Source organism: Lissotriton vulgaris, chromosome 1_2 (genome assembly GCF_964263255.1).
Source record: "Lissotriton vulgaris chromosome 1_2, aLisVul1.2, whole genome shotgun sequence".
NCBI lineage: Eukaryota > Metazoa > Chordata > Amphibia > Caudata > Salamandridae > Lissotriton > Lissotriton vulgaris.
In genome coordinates, this window is record NC_141686.1 from 100,422,299 (window position 1) to 100,443,031 (window position 20,733).

A 20,733-nucleotide genomic window follows, 5' to 3' on the forward strand; every position below is an offset into this window, starting at 1 on the left:
TTTTTGTATACGACGGGTGCATAGTCAGTCCAATGGTGGTTGGGAGAGAAATGAGATACAGAAAAAAATATATATATCAGAGTTCTCGTTGTCCTTTGTCGTCTTCTGTCGGCACTGTTGAGCACCTGGATTACCTATCAACAGAAATGTTCATGTGGATTGAGTTGTTGGGGGTCTGCGGGTAGGGGTGCATTCTGTTTGGTTTTCGTCAGACCTCGTAGGAGAAATGCGTTACGGTTTTGGAGCAGGTGCATCTTCTTCCGTAATGCAGAGCATAGATTTTGCAATGGAAAATGCAATTGTTCCAGAATTGTGAGATCTGTTTGTTTCTTGAGTCTCTGTGGTGGGCATTCCCTGTTGCTTCCATCATCTTCAAGGTGCTTGGTAGCGGGCAGAACCACAGACTTTGTTTATCTTTTCTTCGGGGGCGACCCTTGGTGGAGTTCTAGGTCACCGTTCTGGGATTTAACATAGTTCGTGGTCTACTTAGTCGGAGCTCCCTCCCTTCTGACGCAGGGAGTACTCTTCTCTGGGGAGCTCAGTAGGATTTGGAGGAACTTGGGAGTTCGGGTGGAAAGGTGCGGGTGTGAACAGTCCTTATGGTAGGTCGGAGGAGGAGGGGATGGAGCAAGGCCAAGTCGGGAACAGATCAGGGGGACGGAGGGTTTGCGACAGGCGGGTCCGTAACCATGTTCAGAGAGCGGGGACTTTTTGGCACACGTCGATCATAGAGCAGGGGCTTCAGGTCAGCCCTTTCCTTAGCTTTGTTTGAAACAGTGCCCCGTCCTGCGACTCCTTACTGCTGTGGTCTCGCCTCGGCCTCCGTCGCTGATGTTCCACAATCCGCAGTCAGGCCGCGTGCTCCCACATCCGGTCTCTTTCTCCTCCGACAGTGATACCCTTAAATGAGTTTGAAAAGACAGTCTTTAGAGATTTTGCAGAAGAAGGTAATTACATAAATCTATTTCTCTCCCAACACCAAGCAACAGGGGTAAGCACTCGCTACATTTGAGATTTTTGCGGCTACCGTATAAACAATTGATGATGGGTTTGCTGGATTCCTTACAACTTCCTTTTGTTGGCTAATTCTTTGGCGCTTTGATGATTATTACGTTCATTTGTAATAGGTACGAGGTCTGGTACTCATTCATTGCATACGTCTATTATAGTAGATGTCAGTTCCTCTGGTAGAGACCCATTTCCCTAGTACGAGTCTTGCAAGGCTAGGCTGGTCTTCAGGGCCTTGTATTTTACAAAAAAGTGCAACGTGCTATTCACCATAGTCTGATAGGCATCCTTCTGAGGGATGAACATAGGCTAAACAAGTCTTCATTACATCAAAACATCTTATTTTCAGCAAGGCTTACAGCAACAAGGTCTTTCGATTTTTGATCTAATTTTTAACTTTGCATACATCTTTCTAACTTTCTATATAAATCCTCGCAACCTGGTTACTACAAAAACTCGGGGGGTGGTTTGCGATAATTATTAAACTTATCCTCGGGGAAGGTGGGATCTTATGAAAAACGATTAGGAACGCAGCGAATCGGAGCAAGGGGCGTTTTTCAAGTTCTCGTTCAGGGCAGCTGATACCAAACTGGGGGCATTTTGGGTAGATGGGGGTGTCTCGATCATTTCTTACAGCTTGGGGTACGGAGACAATTTTCAATGGGGATGGTCGCATTACCACAGACACATTTTATCATAGAAGCCACTGACAAATAGTTCCCTGCGAGTGGGTCAAATTTAGGGAACCTTAGTCGTCTTACCTGTCCCTTTCCTATCGGCCAATTTAAATTTCATCCATATTTTAATAGAAAAGGAGAGGTAGTAACGTGGTACCGATACAATTTTATTTAGGACAAATTTGTGCAAATACTTGTGGTATTTGGGGCCAATCAGGAGGTGCACCAGGTTCGCCAATTAGGTGCCAGTTGCTAGGAAGAGGGAAAGTGTGGAGGGGTGGAAGAGTGAGTGAGAGAGAGAGAGAGAGAGAGAGAGAGAGGGAGAGTAAGAGAGAGAGAGAGAGAGAGAGAGAGAGAGAGAGAGAGAGAGAGAGAGAGACAATAGGCCAAACAGTACACGTGTGACATGGGGAATGACCGTGTATTGTTTGGGCTATTCAGTGCGTTACCTAACGTTTAGACGTTTCGGGTCTGTGTTAGGATGTAGAAAGCATGCAGTTTTGGGACAGAAGAGCATTAGATCAGGTAAAAAGGTCGTGCATTGGGTAGAGCGTCCTTGTTGTGCCGTTTTGCAGCGCTAGTCCGTCTTCATGCATCGGGCGTGACGTGGTTCCAGATCCCTTATGGTACTCTAATCGGGATTCTAATGTAACCTGCAGAGGGAAAAAGGGGGAAAAAAGAGGAGGTAGGGGGACAACATTCGAACACATCAAATGTATGGGCACGAAAGTCCTTTACTTACCACATACTCGTACTTATCTCTTCGGGATATAATCCCTTAGGGTTTTGGTTTTCCTAAAGTCATGGGGGCAGGCAATGTGATAGGTGGTTCATGGGGAGGTTCGAGGATGGCATTAAGGATCGTGTGTAGTGAAAACGCTAAAAAGAGGAATCAGAGGTGCCTAGCGCGAGGTACCCGGTTTTGTAGATGTATCCGGCCATCGGGATCCCTAAATCATTCCCAAAGCTGTGATGTTCTAAGGCATATCAGTTCTTCGTTCAACCCTGTACCTTAGTACCTTCGATCACCATATCTTTATAACATTTTATCAATCACACCGTTTTACTTTACCCATTCTCAGAAGTCGAGGTCCTTCTTCATACGTCAGTTCCTGAGCTTAGTCGCATATCTTGGAGGCAGCGTATCATACCTTCGATTCGACCATCAACCCAGGGCCGAACAACCATTTCTCGGATAACCTTAAAAAACGAGCAGAACAGTTGCGCACAGAAAAACCCTCCCACCGATACCCGTATTTACAAAAGTACGCGATGCCTATCCATAGCTTTTTAAGACCTTTATTTGTAGAATTATTCAGTACGTAAAATGTGAGAGCGCAATTCATATTTTGGCCTGATATGTCGTCGATGGAAGCACATACAGTAGGGGGTTATTTTGTAGCACAAGAGCATGTAAAAAAGGTCTAATTAATTATTTGCAAGTAACCAAAAACATTTCATTGCGTGACGAGGGAATCAGGGGCATTTCAGTTCATAAATGGAAACACAGTCAAGCTCATCGTAATCACATTTCCTAGATGTAAACCGCGGGTGTGCATCATAAGCGACGTTACGTATCAGTTACAACAAATATCAAAAATAAATTGTTCATTGAAATCAACATTTTACGGAACCCTTCTTAAATGTTCGCCAAGTGAACCCTCCTCCCTTTAACATCGAGTGCGCAATGGTTCGTATATATATATATATCTTAGTACATCAAGTTTCATTAGCTAAGGAACACCACGAGGCATCCGTTAGTTTCCATTGATACCAGCGCCATTTTGGGCGAGGCCGGTTTAGTCCGGAAGTAGCATCAGGGGCAAAATATCCCCGACAATTGGCGGTTGGACCAGAGTCCCTTTCGGCAGTTCAAAAGAAAACTGTGCTAACAGAGGGGCTGGTGGTGTGGACCATCAATCAAGAGAGGGAGGGGGTAGAGTCTCTCTTACCGGGTCATGTTGATGTTCAGCCGGAACTTGCTCAAGTTCGTTAGCCCATAATGTTCCTGGGTGGTTCAGACGGAAGCTGATGCAGACACGAGAGCACCGCCATCTTGTTGCTAAGCCGTGGTTATTTCATTAGTGATCAATGCAGCTGTTCCCCTCCGGAAGCCTGAAGGGGCCGAGGGCTCTTGGGACTTTGGTAGAATCTTCAAAGTCGAGGGGATGTTTGTCGATGGTGGGGGCTTGCGCCCAGGTGGGCAAGCGCCCGAGTTGCAATTTCGGACAAAGTTACTCCAGCGGCCTAGACCCGCCTTTCGAGGGCCCAGACGCCATTTTGAGACCCTGTGGCAGTCACCTTTGCCGTATCTATCAGGAGTGGACGAAACTTCTGGTGATGGCGAAAGACAGAGCATCATGCTGCTGGAGCAGGACATTCTGGTTCGGGGCGCCAGGGTGCAGCAGTGGAGCCTTCGTCTGGGGAGGTGAGAAAGGCTCGTCCGTGCCGCCTTCCTCTCCCGGCGCATCCTACGCCGTCTCTTGGAATCAGGGGCGCACATGATGACCACCCTACACCCCTGATTCCGACTCTTGGGGGACCACTGTACATCCGGTGCTCCGCAAATATGCCCGTCGGACATTGTATGTCCTGTACTGAGAAAGTATACCAGCCGGGTCTTGTATGTCCTGTGCTGCGTAGGTATATGGCCGTCGCCCGGCTGGAGGACATCGGCGTCGGGCCAGGGCAGGGAAGCCTCCTACCTGTGGAGGTGGAAGAGGCTCGTCCGCGTCGCCTCTTCCTCCCTGCCCACCCTGCATCCGTTCGATGGAGGAATTCGTGATGGCCGGACCAGGAGATACGAGGGAGGGGGTCATTTGCAGCCGCCCCCTCCCTACTCGCGGCCCGGGGGACGCCATCCCTGGAAGGGTAGTATGGAAAGACCATTTCATTGCCTGCTTGGTGGAGCCTCCAGGACCTTCTCGCCAGCGATCTCTTTTGGCTCATGGCTGCTGGCAGGCCCCGCCCCACACGTGCTATGTGTTTCGGATGGGCGGGACCATCGAACTATTACATTGGAGGACTTCCGGAGTGAGCATAATATGTTTTGTATTTTTCCTATTAGTCAAGTTTGCTTTTTAGAGAGTTCTACTAGTTATTCTATTTACTGTTGGTTGTGTGTTTTACCGTAATTAAATCCTAAGTTATATAATAGACGCTTGGCTTTCTTGAGTCTTTTCTCTAACAGGGGGTTGTTTACACTGACCTGCAGTTGTGTTTGTTTTTCAGAGTGGGGGAGCAACAGAGAGCAATCAGTCCCAGAACTCTAACATGTCGTTAAAATTGGTCTGACGAAATCTGTGCCATCGAGCATAATCAAACGGGGTGGTCCTGTCTGTTCTGTCCGTACTAGTCTGATTGGTTTTTATTTCGTGCCTTTTCCCTTTCTGTCGGCCTGTCCTTTCTGTCGACCCTCCATTCCTACCTATGCTCTGCAAAGTCGGACATTGGGCTTTCCAGTGCCCGAGACATTTACAGAAAGCACATTGGTTTTGTTTCAAATCTGTCCGTCCTGTGCGTAATGTCGGGGGATTACCTTCGGGTCGTTGTGTTCCGGGGTTGGCTTGTCGGCACATCCCTTTACACCGTTCGCTTTTCATGTCTACTCCTCGGGGCTGTGCCATCGCTGGCCCTTCCCTTTGCCTACTAGACGTTTGGAGGGTTGTCCGTCGTGTCCCTTCACCTTCTCCGAATTCGTCGCCTTCCCTTCGTCGTGCGGCTTCTTTGCGCCACATGCCGAGACTATCGAGCATAATAGGTGTTGTTTCATTCCTACGAAGGGCTATTTCTACTGTTTCTATTTTGTCGAGATCAAAGGATCCTCTCAGTGGCCACTGTCTTTCTCGATCCCTTTTCGTATATTTATGCCACAGCTCACTATAGGCTATAGCAATTAATCCATGCTTCATGAACATGTCCTTATTAGGGGTGCCTTCCAGCGGAGCCGGATGGTTCATCTCTAATAAGCGGTCCGGGCTAAACAGGCTACTAACCAGTGGGGAGAAGACAGGCATGACGGATCACAATGGGATAATAGTCAGCACTACCTATCTTATCACTGCGCGCAAAGACTAGACAGAATATTTCTATTCTACGTTGTTTGCACGTAGTGAATACCTCATGAACCAATTCTGAGCAATCAATTAATGTTAGGTCAAAAATAAAAAATCAATATGGTCAATGGGGAGAATAAGTAGGCTCGCAAAGGTTCGCGTCACCTACCCTTTCACTATCTGCAAAGAGGGGACCTATTTTTCCCTGTTTGCAGACAGAGAATCTCCAGAAAACAATCTATAACAGTTAATCAAATGTTTAGGTCAAAAATAAAAAATCAATATGGTCAATGGGGAGAATAAGTAGGCTCGCAAAGGTTCGCGTCACCTACCCTTTCACTATCTGCAAAGAGGGGACCTATTTTTCCCTGTTTGCAGACAGAGAATCTCCAGAAAACAATCTATAACAGTTAATCAATGGGGGGAAGGGGCAATTGTTCAGTGGGGGAGAAAGATAGGTCCGACGGGTGCGTACCTATCCTTCGCTGTTTATAAAGGGAGAGCCTGTTGTTTCTCCGTTTGTAGACAGTGAATCTCCAATAAATTAACAAAGAGTAATACTAGTATTTTCTCAACAATTATCAATTACTTTCAATTATCTATCACTTTCGCAATTCGTCGTGTTTACACGACCTTACCCGGACCGCATGGACAGTTTCTTGTCTTCCGAATCCAGCGCCCGATCGTCCTCTTCTCTTCGTACTTCTCGTGGCACTCCTGATGGTTCCCAGTCAGGACCGCAGATCACTCGAGAGAGGTCTGTTCGGAACCAGTGAAGTTCGGATGATCGGCTGTCAGACGAGGGTCTATCGGACAGGGTACCTTCCGATCGTTGCAGTCGTTCACTCTGTCGTCGGGACCTCTCCCACTGGATCCACGAGTCGCTGATGGGCCCCACGTTTGGGGACGCCAATTGTTAAAAAGGGTTCCAAAGACAACCGGTAACCAAAGACCCTTTTATGTTGCCCGGCGGTATCGCCTCTATGACCCACCAATATTAATCAATGAAGAAGCAGGCGCTGGAGACTGGAAGGCAGGAAACGAGGATTTTATTCTCTCCGGAGGAGAACACATCAATTCAGACAGCAAGTATCGTCACGAGGTGCTCTAACCACATCTCTGAGGCCTGGCCTCTTATACTAGGGTTTATGACCTTTATTGCACATAACACATTCTTGCAACACTTTAGTATTAGAAAGAACATCCTCGGAATCTCCCCTGCAGGCCCGTTCCCACACACATTTACAGTTGGATTCCCCACCCCGGTCACAACAGGTGATGGTTGTCGCACAGCAGGGCATTCCGCCGATTCACGGAATGCATGGGGTTTGATCGGATCTCATGGGGTGGGGGCTTTGATCGGTTCGGGGGTCTTTTGATGGAGAGGGGAAGCTTCCTACTGTACGGGGTAATAAACAGTATCCGCAAAGCCAGGTGGCGGCCTGGGAACAAGGAAGACAAACGGGGACACAGGAAAAGGGGGTTTGCATCAGAAGGATCTGAGGCCATGAAAGGGATGAGGGGAGGTGTCGCGCTGGGAACAGGATGGGATTCCGTGGTGAAGCTGCGCTGAAGAGGGGTTTATGACCCAAGGCATGAGAGAGCGGGGGTTGTCAGCGTGCGGGGGAATGCTTGCGAGGTTAAGAGAGAGAGAGAGAGACGCGCTGGCTATCAGCGAGGGGCAGGGAGGCCATGGTGCTCAAAATGGCTGCCGCTTACGCGCACGAATGGGCTTGGAAAGGGGCAAGATGGCGCCGATAATGTTCACCAAGTTTGTATTTATTTTTCACAGCTGGAAGTAGGAATGCAGCAGAAGACCCAGCAAACGCATTTCAAAGTTGCTCTTCTAAGGATACTTTAGTACTTGACAGATCAATTTAATCCTACAGGTGCTCTAAAATGAAGAATGCATTTCAGTCATCCTTGCAGAAAATCACACAGCCATCTATTCTAGGCTGCACAGAGTTTTCCGTCCTCTCCACCTGCTAGCTTGTTGTTGCAATATGTTGCAATTCTGGAGAATTGTCTGCTATGCTAGAATGCCCGGCCCAGTTCAAATGTTCATTGTACTTCCTGCAAAAATATCAAAAGAAAAACAAAGATTTGGTTTTGGAAAAATAATTCATTACCATCTTGTAAAAATTAAAACGTTCACATTTAAGTCAAAAAAAGAGAGGCTAGGTCTCATTATTTTGCTCAAGCTGTGTTACACCTACTGCTCTCAGGTGCTGTCCTGCTACCGATGGGCATGGAAGCTTTGGCCTGCTCTGTTTCCAGCCTGGGTCGGTGCACCTCTCATTACACAACCTGAAATTCTAGAGCTCGCTCTAGAACACCATATTGATACCCAGCGTAGCATGGACACCTGATCAACACAGCTGAGTGCAGCCCAGAACCCCTGAGCTCAAGCAATCCACAAGCCTCAGCCTCCCAAGTAGCTAGGACAACAGGCACACGCCACCATGCCCGGCAAACACAGCACATGTCCTAATGATGAAATGCATTGCTTAAGTAAGGATAATGATAAAGTACGGTGTAATGAATTGATGGTATGCCAACCGTATTTCAAGAAAATCTATTTCACTATCCTTCAAAGAAAGGAAAATAATGTCTTATCAAGAAGCAGTGTGAATATGGGAAGGGCCTTTAAAAAGATGTGGAGTTTCCTAAAGGAAAAGAAGAGGGTTGAACTGATTTAAGGGAGAGAGGAAGTAGGGTCAGAAAGTTTGTGAAAACAATATAGATACTAGTATTTAGTGAGTGAGAGATAGGTAGAGGGAGAGAGGAGATAGAAAGTGAGGGAGAAGAGCCAACTTAGGGCTGAGTTTCTCATTATCTGCCAGTGACTCCCTGTAGAACCTTACAGGCACAATTCAGGCTCTCCTGTAGCCATCCATCCCTTCTTGTTATGCCGAGCCAGCCAATGTTGAGAAAAGCAGCAAGGGTCACAATGATGGAAGACATCTGCCACATTGGAAGTTATAAAGTGGTATGGAGTGGGAGGGCTAGAAGAGTTATTATAAAGAATGAATACGCGTCATTCTGTTCTCTAGCCTCAACAGCTTCAAGAGAGGAACTCTTGCTGGCCGAGAAGACCAATGTCAGTTCAGCTTGAGCAGGTGAAAGCTTGCCTGATTCTGCAAAAGGATGAGATTACGCTTTTGGGTTAGAAGTGGTTGCGGGCTACTGCATACTAAGAAACCGTTTATTGAGGTCCGGTTGGATTACTCGATCTTCTCCCACCTCAAAATCAGCTGCTAATTCAGTGTTCTATACCAATGAGCTATTTTTGTCCTCCCTGCCCCTTCCAGCGAATGGGTCCCCCTGACTAACAAAAGTGATTCAAACAGATTTGTATACCTTTTCATAGGAGACTTCATGACGTATTTTATACTGTGCCAATGCAAGGTAGATTGAGTAATGATCTGGACAGCCCCATACTGGAGAACTGCAGCGCCTGTCAACCTGATCCCTTCTGCTGGTATTGTTAAACAACATCAAGGTTTAAAAGTATTAAACCGCAAGAGTTGGCTGGAGTAAGGCCGAAGGCTCCAATGTTTGGGAGTTGCACAGTTCTCAGTCTTTTCATGTTTCTCTCAAAAAACGAAGGGCCCTCTTATTTCTCCTTCTCATTCATATATGGAATTGAATGAGGGCTAATCAAAAAATGAATTAGAGCTGGACGTAGGAATGCAGCAGAAGACCCAGCAAACGCATTTCAAAGTTGCTCTTCTAAGGATACTTTTGTACTTGACAGATCAATATAATCCTACAGGTGCTCTAAAATGAAGAATGCATTTCAGTCATCCTTGCAGAAAATCACACAGCCATCTATTCTAGGCTGCACAGAGTTTTCCATCCTCTCCACCTGCTAGCTTGTTGTTGCAATATGTCGCAATTCTGGAGAATTGTCTGCTATGCTAGAATGCCCGGCCCAGTTCAATTGTTCATTGTACTTCCTGCAAAAATATCAAAAGAAAAACAAAGATTCGGTTTTGGAAAAATAATTCATTACCATCTTGTAAAAATCAAAACGTTCACATTTAAGTCAAAAAAAGAGAGGCTAGGTCTCATTATTTTGCTCAAGCTGTGTTACACCTACTGCTCTCAGGTGCTGTCCTGCTACCGATGGGCATGGAAGCTTTGGCCTGCTCTGTTTCCAGCCTGGGTCGGTGCACCTCTCATTACACAACCTGAAATTCTAGAGCTCCCTCTAGAACACCATATTGATACCCAACGTAGCATGGACCCCTGATCAACACAGCTGAGTGCAGCCCAGAACCCCTGAGCTCAAGCAATCCACAAGCCTCAGCCTCCCAAGTAGCTAGGACAACAGGCACACGCCACCATGCCCGGCAAACACAGCACATGTCCTAATGATGAAATGCATTGCTTAAGTAAGGATAATGATAAAGTACGGTGTAATGAATTGATGGTATGCCAACCGTATTTCAAGAAAATCTATTTCACTATCCTTCAAAGAAAGGAAAATAATGTCTTATCAAGAAGCAGTGTGAATATGGGAAGGGCCTTTAAAAAGATGTGGAGTTTCCTAAAGGAAAAGAAGAGGGTTGAACTGATTTAAGGGAGAGAGGAAGTAGGGTCAGAAAGTTTGTGAAGGGGATGTGAAAACAATATAGATACTAGTATTTAGTGAGTGAGAGATAGGTAGAGGGAGAGAGGAGATAGAAAGTGAGGGAGAAGAGCCAACTTAGGGCTGAGTTTCTCATTATCTGCCAGTGACTCCCTGTAGAACCTTACAGGCACAATTCAGGCTCTCCTGTAGCCATCCATCCCTTCTTGTTATGCCGAGCCAGCCAATGTTGAGAAAAGCAGCAAGGGTCACAATGATGGAAGACATCTGCCACATTGGAAGTTATAAAGTGGTATGGAGTGGGAGGGCTAGAAGAGTTATTATAAAGAATGAATATGCGTCATTCTGTTCTCTAGCCTCAACAGCTTCAAGAGAGTAACACTTGCTGGCCAAGAAGACCAATGTCAGTTCAGCTTGAGCAGGTGAAAGCTTGCCTGATTCTGCAAAAGGATGAGATTACGCTTTTGGGTTAGAAGTGGTTGCGGGCTACTGCATACTAAGAAACCGTTTATTGAGGTCCGGTTGGATTACTCGATCTTCTCCCACCTCAAAATCAGCTGCTAATTCAGTGTTCTATACCAATGAGCTATTTTTGTCCTCCCTGCCCCTTCCAGCGAATGGGTCCCCCTGACTAACAAAAGTGATTCAAACAGATTTATATACCTTTTCATAGGAGACTTCATGACGTATTTTATACTGTGCCAATGCAAGGTAGATTGAGTAATGATCTGGACAGCCCCATACTGGAGAACTGCAGCGCCTGTCAACCTGATCCCTTCTGCTGGTATTGTTAAACAACATCAAGGTTTAAAAGTATTAAACCGCAAGAGTTGGCTGGAATAAGGCCGAAGGCTCCAATGTTTGGGAGTTGCACTGTTCTCAGTCTTTTCATGTTTCTCTCAAAGAGCGAAGGGCCCTCTTATTTCTCCTTCTCATTCATATATGGAATTGAATGAGGGCTAATCAAAAAATGAATTAGAGCTCGACGTAGGAATGCAGCAGAAGACCCAGCAAACGCATTTCAAAGTTGCTCTTCTAAGGATACTTTTGTACTTGACAGATCAATTTAATCCTACAGGTGCTCTAAAATGAAGAATGCATTTCAGTCATCCTTGCAGAAAATCACACAGCCATCTATTCTAGGCTGCACAGAGTTTTCCATCCTCTCCACCTGCTAGCTTGTTGTTGCAATATGTCGCAATTCTGGAGAATTGTCTGCTATGCTAGAATGCCCGGCCCAGTTCAATTGTTCATTGTACTTCCTGCAAAAATAGCAAAAGAAAAACAAAGATTTGGTTTTGGAAAAATAATTCATTACCATCTTGTAAAAATCAAAACGTTCACATTTGAGTCAAAAAAAGAGAGGCTAGGTCTCACTATTTTGCTCAAGCTGTGTTACACCTACTGCTCTCAGGTGCTGTCCTGCTACCGATGGGCATGGAAGCTTTGGCCTGCTCTGTTTCCAGCCTGGGTCGGTGCACCTCTCATTACACAACCTGAAATTCTAGAGCTCCCTCTAGAACACCATATTGATACCCAACGTAGCATGGACACCTGATCAACACAGCTGAGTGCAGCCCAGAACCCCTGAGCTCAAGCAATCCACAAGCCTCAGCCTCCCAAGTAGCTAGGACAACAGGCACACGCCACCATGCCCAGCAAACACAGCACTTGTCCTAATGATGAAATGCATTGCTTAAGTAAGGATAATGATAAAGTACGGTGTAATGAATTGATGGTATGCCAACCGTATTTCAAGAAAATCTATTTCACTATCCTTCAAAGAAAGGAAAATAATGTCTTATCAAGAAGCAGTGTGAATATGGGAAGGGCCTTTAAAAAGATGTGGCGTGTCCTAAAGGAAAAGAAGAGGGTCGAACTGATTTAAGGGAGAGAGGAAGTAGGGTCAGAAAGTTTGTGAAGGGGATGTGAATACAATATAGATACTAGTATTTAGTGAGTGAGAGATAGGTAGAGGGAGAGAGGAGAAAGAAAGTGAGGGAGAAGAGCCAACTTAGGGCTGAGTTTCTCATTATCTGCCAGTGACTCCCTGTAGAACCTTACAGGCACAATTCAGGCTCTCCTGTAGCCATCCATCCCTTCTTGTTATGCCGAGCCAGCCAATGTTGAGAAAAGCAGCAAGGGTCACAATGATGGAAGACATCTGCCACATTGGAAGTTATAAAGTGGTATGGAGTGGGAGGGCTAGAAGAGTTATTATAAAGAATGAATATGCGTCATTCTGTTCTCTAGCCTCAACAGCTTCAAGAGAGTAACTCTTGCTGGCCAAGAAGACCAATGTCAGTTCAGCTTGAGCAGGTGAAAGCTTGCCTGATTCTGCAAAAGGATGAGATTACGCTTTTGGGTTAGAAGTGGTTGCGGGCTACTGCATACTAAGAAACCGTTTATTGAGGTCCGGTTGGATTACTCGATCTTCTCCCACCTCAAAATCAGCTGCTAATTCAGTGTTCTATACCAATGAGCTATTTTTGTCCTCCCTGCCCCTTCCAGCGAATGGATCCCCCTGACTAACAAAAGTGATTCAAACAGATTTGTATACCTTTTCATAGGAGACTTCATGACGTATTTTATACTGTGCCAATGCAAGGTAGATTGAGTAATGATCTGGACAGCCCCATACTAGAGAACTGCAGCGCCTGTCAACCTTATCCCTTCTGCTGGTATTGTTAAACAACATCACGATTTAAAAGTATTAAACCGCAAGAGTTGGCTGGAGTAAGGCCGAAGGCTCCAATGTTTGGGAGTTGCACAGTTCTCAGTCTTTTCATGTTTCTCTCAAAGAGCGAAGGGCCCTCTTATTTCTCCTTCTCATTCATATATGGAATTGAATGAGGGCTAATCAAAAAATGAATTAGAGCTGGACGTAGGAATGCAGCAGAAGACCCAGCAAACGCATTTCAAAGTTGCTCTTCTAAGGATACCTTTGTACTTGACAGATCAATTTAATCCTACAGGTGCTCTAAAATGAAGAATGCATTTCAGTCATCCTTGCAGAAAATCACACAGCCATCTATTCTAGGCTGCACAGAGTTTTCCGTCCTCTCCACCTGCTAGCTTGTTGTTGCAATATGTTGCAATTCTGGAGAATTGTCTGCTATGCTAGAATGCCCGGCCCAGTTCAATTGTTCATTGTACTTCCTGCAAAAATATCAAAAGAAAAACAAAGATTTGGTTTTGGAAAAATAATTCATTACCATCTTGTAAAAATCAAAACGTTCACATTTGAGTCAAAAAAAGAGAGGCTAGGTCTCACTATTTTGCTCAGGCTGTGTTACACCTACTGCTCTCAGGTGCTGTCCTGCTACCGATGGGCATGGAAGCTTTGGCCTGCTCTGTTTCCAGCCTGGGTCGATGCACCTCTCATTACACAACCTGAAATTCTAGAGCTCCCTCTAGAACACCATATTGATACCCAACTTAGCATGGACACCTGATCAACACAGCTGAGTGCAGCCCAGAACCCCTGAGCTCAAGCAATCCACAAGCCTCAGCCTCCCAAGTAGCTAGGACAACAGGCACACGCCACCATGCCCGGCAATTACTGCACATGTCCTAATGATGAAATGCATTGCTTAAGTAAGGATAATGATAAAGTACGGTGTAATGAATTGATGGTATGCCAACCGTATTTCAAGAAAATCTATTTCACTATCCTTCAAAGAAAGGAAAATAATGTCTTATCAAGAAGCAGTGTGAATATGGGAAGGGCCTTTAAAAAGATGTGGAGTGTCCTAAAGGAAAAGAAGAGGGTTGAACTGATTTAAGGGAGAGAGGAAGTAGGGTCAGAAAGTTTGTGAAGGGGATGTGAATACAATATAGATACTAGTATTTAGTGAGTGAGAGATAGGTAGAGGGAGAGAGGAGAAAGAAAGTGAGGGAGAAGAGCCAACTTAGGGCTGAGTTTCTCATTATCTGCCAGTGACTCCCTGTAGAACCTTACAGGCACAATTCAGGCTCTCCTGTAGCCATCCATCCCTTCTTGTTATGCCGAGCCAGCCAATGTTGAGAAAAGCAGCAAGGGTCACAATGATGGAAGACATCTGCCACATTGGAAGTTATAAAGTGGTATGGAGTGGGAGGGCTAGAAGAGTTATTATAAAGAATGAATACGCGTCATTCTGTTCTCTAGCCTCAACAGCTTCAAGAGAGGAACTCTTGCTGGCCGAGAAGACCAATGTCAGTTCAGCTTGAGCAGGTGAAAGCTTGCCTGATTCTGCAAAAGGATGAGATTACGCTTTTGGGTTAGAAGTGGTTGCGGGCTACTGCATACTAAGAAACCGTTTATTGAGGTCCGGTTGGATTACTCGATCTTCTCCCACCTCAAAATCAGCTGCTAATTCAGTGTTCTATACCAATGAGCTATTTTTGTCCTCCCTGCCCCTTCCAGCGAATGGGTCCCCCTGACTAACAAAAGTGATTCAAACAGATTTGTATACCTTTTCATAGGAGACTTCATGACGTATTTTATACTGTGCCAATGCAAGGTAGATTGAGTAATGATCTGGACAGCCCCATACTGGAGAACTGCAGCGCCTGTCAACCTGATCCCTTCTGCTGGGATTGTTAAACAACATCAAGATTTAAAAGTATTAAACCGCAAGAGTTGGCTGGAGTAAGGCCGAAGGCTCCAATGTTTGGGAGTTACACAGTTCTCAGTCTTTTCATGTTTCTCTCAAAGAGCGAAGGGCCCTCTTATTTCTCCTTCTCATTCATATATGGAATTGAATGAGAGCTAATCAAAACATGAATTAGAGCTGGAAGTAGGAATGCAGCAGAAGACCCAGCAAACGCATTTCAAAGTTGCTCTTCTAAGGATACTTTAGTACTTGACAGATCAATTTAATCCTACAGGTGCTCTAAATTGAAGAATGCATTTCAGTCATCCTTGCAGAAAATCACACCGCCATCTATTCTAGGCTGCACAGAGTTTTCAGTCCCCTCCACCTGCTAGATTGTTGTTGCAATATGTCGCAATTCTGGAGAATTGTCTGCTATGCTAGAATGCCCGGCCCAGTTCAAATGTTCATTGTACTTCCTGCAAAAATATCAAAAGAAAAACAAAGATTTGGTTTTGGACAAATAATTCATTACCATCTTGTAAAAATCAAAACGTTCACATTTGAGTCAAAAAAAGAGAGGCTAGGTCTCACTATTTTGCTCAAGCTGTGTTACACCTACTGCTCTCAGGTGCTGTCCTGCTACCGATGGGCATGGAAGCTTTGGCCTGCTCTGTTTCCAGCCTGGGTCGGTGCACCTCTCATTACACAACCTGAAATTCTAGAGCTCCCTCTAGAACATCATATTGATACCCAGCGTAGCATGGACACCTGATCAACACAGCTGAGTGCAGCCCAAAACCCCTGAGCTCAAGCAATCCACAAGCCTCAGACTCCCAAGTAGCTAGGACAACAGGCACACACCACCATGCCCGGCAAACACAGCACATGTCCTAATGATGAAATGCATTGCTTAAGTAAGGATAATGATAAAGTACGGTGTAATGAATTGATGGTATGCCAACCGTATTTCAAGAAAATCTATTTCACTATCCTTCAAAGAAAGGAAAATAATGTCTTATCAAGAAGCAGTGTGAATATGGGAAGGGCCTTTAAAAAAGATGTGGAGTTTCCTAAAGGAAAAGAAGAGGGTTGAACTGATTTAAGGGAGAGTGGAAGTAGGGTCAGAAAGTTTGTGAAGGGGATGTGAATACAATATAGATACTAGTATTTAGAGAGTCAGAGATAGGTAGAGGGAGAGAGAAGAGCCAACTTAGGGCTGAGTTTCTCATTATCTGCCAGTGACTCCCTGTAGAACCTTACAGGCACAATTCAGGCTCTCCTGTAGCCATCCATCCCTTCTTGTTATGCCGATCCAGCCAATGTTGAGAAAAGTAGCAAGGGTCACAATGATGGAAGACATCTGCAACATTGGAAGTTATAAAGTGGTATGGAGTGGGAGGGCTAGAAGAGTTATTATAAAGAATGAATACGCGTCATTCTGTTCTCTAGCCTCAACAGCTTCAAGAGAGGAACTCTTGCTGGCCGAGAAGACCAATGTCAGTTCAGCTTGAGCAGGTGAAAGCTTGCCTGATTCTGCAAAAGGATGAGATTACGCTTTTGGGTTAGAAGTGGTTGCGGGCTACTGCATACTAAGAAACCTTTTTTTGAGGTCCGGTTGGATTACTCGATCTTCTCCCACCTCAAAATCAGCTGCTAATTCAGTGTTCTATACCAATGAGCTATTTTTGTCCTCCCTGCCCCTTCCAGCGAATGGGTCCCCCTGACTAACAAAAGTGATTCAAACAGATTTGTATACCTTTTCATAGGAGACTTCATGACGTATTTTATACTGTGCCAATGCAAGGTAGATTGAGTAATGATCTGGACAGCCCCATACTGGAGAACTGCAGCGCCTGTCAACCTGATCCCTTCTGCTGGGATTGTTAAACAACATCAAGATTTAAAAGTATTAAACCGCAAGAGTTGGCTGGAGTAAGGCCGAAGGCTCCAATGTTTGGGAGTTGCACAGTTCTCAGTCTTTTCATGTTTCTCTCAAAGAGCGAAGGGCCCTCTTATTTCTCCTTCTCATTCATATATGGAATTGAATGAGGGCTAATCAAAAAATGAATTAGAGCTGGACGTAGGAATGCAGCAGAAGACCCAGCAAACGCATTTCAAAGTTGCTCTTCTAAGGATACTTTTGTACTTGACAGATCAATTTAATCCTACAGGTGCTCTAAAATGAAGAATGCATTTCAGTCATCCTTGCAGAAAATCACACAGCCATCTATTCTAGGCTGCACAGAGTTTTCCGTCCTCTCCACCTGCTAGCTTGTTGTTGCAATATGTTGCAATTCTGGAGAATTGTCAGCCTATGCTAGAATGCCCGGCCCAGTTCAAATGTTCATTGTACTTCCTGCAAAAATATCAAAAGAAAAACAAAGATTTGGTTTTGGAAAAATAATTCATTACCATCTTGTAAAAATCAAAACGTTCACATTTAAGTCAAAAAAAGAGAGGCTAGGTCTCATTATTTTGCTCAAGCTGTGTTACACCTACTGCTCTCAGGTGATGTCCTGCTACCGATGGGCATGGAAGCTTTGGCCTGCTCTGTTTCCAGCCTGGGTCGGTGCACCTCTCATTACACAACCTGAAATTCTAGAGCTCCCTCTAGAACACCATATTGATACCCAGCGTAGCATGGACACCTGATCAACACAGCTGAGTGCAGCCCAGAACCCCTGAGCTCAAGCAATCCACAAGCTTCAGCCTCCCAAGTAGCTAGGACAACAGGCACACACCACCATGCCCGGCAAACACAGCACATGTCCTAATGTTGAAATGCATTGCTTAAGTAAGGATAATGATAAAGTACGGTGTAATGAATTGATGGTATGCCAACCGTATTTCAAGAAAATCTATTTCACTATCCTTCAAAGAAAGGAAAATAATGTCTTATCAAGAAGCAGTGTGAATATGGGAAGGGCCTTTAAAAAGATGTGGAGTTTCCTAAAGGAAAAGAAGAGGGTTGAACTGATTTAAGGGAGAGAGGAAGTAGGGTCAGAAAGTTTGTGAAGGGGATGTGAAAACAATATAGATACTAGTATTTAGTGAGTGAGAGATAGGTAGAGGGAGAGAGGAGATAGAAAGTGAGGGAGAAGAGCCAACTTAGGGCTGAGTTTCTCATTATCTGCCAGTGACTCCCTGTAGAACCTTACAGGCACAATTCAGGCTCTCCTGTAGCCATCCATCCCTTCTTGTTATGCCGAGCCAGCCAATGTTGAGAAAAGCAGCAAGGGTCACAATGATGGAAGACATCTGCCACATTGGAAGTTATAAAGTGGTATGGAGTGGTAGGGCTAGAAGAGTTATTATAAAGAATGAATACGCGTCATTCTGTTCTCTAGCCTCAACAGCTTCAAGAGAGGAACTCTTGCTGGCCGAGAAGACCAATGTCAGTTCAGCTTGAGCAGGTGAAAGCTTGCCTGATTCTGCAAAAGGATGAGATTACGCTTTTGGGTTAGAAGTGGTTGCGGGCTACTGCATACTAAGAAACCGTTTATTGAGGTCCGGTTGGATTACTCGATCTTCTCCCACCTCAAAATCAGCTGCTAATTCAGTGTTCTATACCAATGAGCTATTTTTGTCCTCCCTGCCCCTTCCAGCGAATGGGTCCCCCTGACTAACAAAAGTGATTCAAACAGATTTGTATACCTTTTCATAGGAGACTTCATGACGTATTTTATACTGTGCCAATGCAAGGTAGATTGAGTAATGATCTGGACAGCCCCATACTGGAGAACTGCAGCGCCTGTCAACCTGATCCCTTCTGCTGGTATTGTTAAACAACATCAAGGTTTAAAAGTATTAAACCGCAAGAGTTGGCTGGAGTAAGGCCGAAGGCTCCAATGTTTGGGAGTTGCACAGTTCTCAGTCTTTTCATGTTTCTCTCAAAGAGCGAAGGGCCCTCTTATTTCTCCTTCTCATTCATATATGGAATTGAATGAGGGCTAATCAAAAAATGAATTAGAGCTTGACGTAGGAATGCAGCAGAAGACCCAGCAAACGCATTTCAAAGTTGCTCTTCTAAGGATACTTTTGTACTTGACAGATCAATTTAATCCTACAGGTGCTCTAAAATGAAGAATGCATTTCAGTCATCCTTGCAGAAAATCACACAGCCATCTATTCTAGGCTGCACAGAGTTTTCCATCCTCTCCACCTGCTAGCTTGTTGTTGCAATATGTCGCAATTCTGGAGAATTGTCTGCTATGCTAGAATGCCCGGCCCAGTTCAATTGTTCATTGTACTTCCTGCAAAAATATCAAAAGAAAAACAAAGATTCGGTTTTGGAAAAATAATTCATTACCATCTTGTAAAAATCAAAACGTTCACATTTAAGTCAAAAAAAGAGAGGCTAGGTCTCATTATTTTGCTCAAGCTGTGTTACACCTACTGCTCTCAGGTGCTGTCCTGCTACCGATGGGCATGGAAGCTTTGGCCTGCTCTGTTTCCAGCCTGGGTCGGTGCACCTCTCATTACACAACCTGAAATTCTAGAGCTCCCTCTAGAACACCATATTGATACCCAACGTAGCATGGACCCCTGATCAACACAGCTGAGTGCAGCCCAGAACCCCTGAGCTCAAGCAATCCACAAGCCTCAGCCTCCCAAGTAGCTAGGACAACAGGCACACGCCACCATGCCCGGCAAACACAGCACATGTCCTAATGATGAAATGCATTGCTTAAGTAAGGATAATGATAAAGTACGGTGTAATGAATTGATGGTATGCCAACCGTATTTCAAGAAAATCTATTTCACTATCCTTCAAAGAAAGGAAAATAATGTCTTATCAAGAAGCAGTGTGAATATGGGAAGGGCCTTTAAAAAGATGTGGAGTTTCCTAAAGGAAAAGAAGAGGGTTGAACTGATTTAAGGGAGAGAGGAAGTAGGGTCAGAAAGTTTGTGAAGGGGATGTGAATACAATATAGATACTAGTATTTAGTGAGTGAGAGATAGGTAGAGGGAGAGAGGAGATAGAAAGTGAGGGAGAAGAGCCAACTTAGGGCTGAGTTTCTCATTATCTGCCAGTGACTCCCTGTAGAACCTTACAGGCACAATTCAGGCTCTCCTGTAGCCATCCATCCCTTCTTGTTATGCCGAGCCAGCCAATGTTGAGAAAAGCAGCAAGGGTCACAATGATGGAAGACATCTGCCACATTGGAAGTTATAAAGTGGTATGGAGTGGGAGGGCTAGAAGAGTTATTATAAAGAATGAATATGCGTCATTCTGTTCTCTAGCCTCAACAGCTTCAAGAGAGTAACACTTGCTGGCCAAGAAGACCAATGTCAGTTCAGCTTGAGCAGGTGAAAGCTTGCCTGATTCTGCAAAAGGATGAGATTACGCTTTTGGGTTAGAAGTGGTTGCGGGCTACTGCATACTAAGAAACCGTTTATTGAGGTCCGGTTGGATTACTCGATCTTCTCCCACCTCAAAATCAGCTGCTAATTCAGTGTTCTATACCAATGAGCTATTTTTGTCCTCCCTGCCCCTTCCAGCGAATGGGTCCCCCTGACTAACAAAAGTGATTCAAACAGATTTATATACCTTTTCATAGGAGACTTCATGACGTATTTTATACTGTGCCAATGCAAGGTAGATTGAGTAATGATCTGGACAGCCCCATACTGGAGAACTGCAGCGCCTGTCAACCTGATCCCTTCTGCTGGTATTGTTAAACAACATCAAGGTTTAAAAGTATTAAACCGCAAGAGTTGGCTGGAATAAGGCCGAAGGCTCCAATGTTTGGGAGTTGCACTGTTCTCAGTCTTTTCATGTTTCTCTCAAAGAGCGAAGGGCCCTCTTATTTCTCCTT

At 44.9% G+C, this 20,733-nt stretch overlaps 7 non-coding genes across 7 annotated transcripts; all 7 read right to left on the bottom strand.

Annotated features, from left to right (window-relative positions):
- Positions 1 to 7,911: 7,911 nt before the first annotated feature.
- LOC147734081 (signal recognition particle RNA) lies at positions 7,912 to 8,211 on the bottom strand. Its single transcript, XR_015308218.1, has one exon.
- A 1,586-nt stretch (positions 8,212 to 9,797) lies between these two features.
- LOC147734082 (signal recognition particle RNA) lies at positions 9,798 to 10,097 on the bottom strand. The gene has a single exon (XR_015308084.1).
- Positions 10,098 to 11,694: 1,597 nt separating this feature from the next.
- Positions 11,695 to 11,994, bottom strand: LOC147734083 (signal recognition particle RNA). The gene has a single exon (XR_015307863.1).
- A 1,597-nt stretch (positions 11,995 to 13,591) lies between these two features.
- LOC147734084 (signal recognition particle RNA) lies at positions 13,592 to 13,891 on the bottom strand. Its single transcript, XR_015307857.1, has one exon.
- A 1,597-nt stretch (positions 13,892 to 15,488) lies between these two features.
- LOC147734085 (signal recognition particle RNA) lies at positions 15,489 to 15,788 on the bottom strand. The gene has a single exon (XR_015308256.1).
- Positions 15,789 to 17,368: 1,580 nt separating this feature from the next.
- On the bottom strand, positions 17,369 to 17,668 carry LOC147734086 (signal recognition particle RNA). Its single transcript, XR_015307678.1, has one exon.
- A 1,597-nt stretch (positions 17,669 to 19,265) lies between these two features.
- LOC147734087 (signal recognition particle RNA) lies at positions 19,266 to 19,565 on the bottom strand. The gene has a single exon (XR_015308085.1).
- Between the last annotated feature and the right edge of the window lie 1,168 nt (positions 19,566 to 20,733).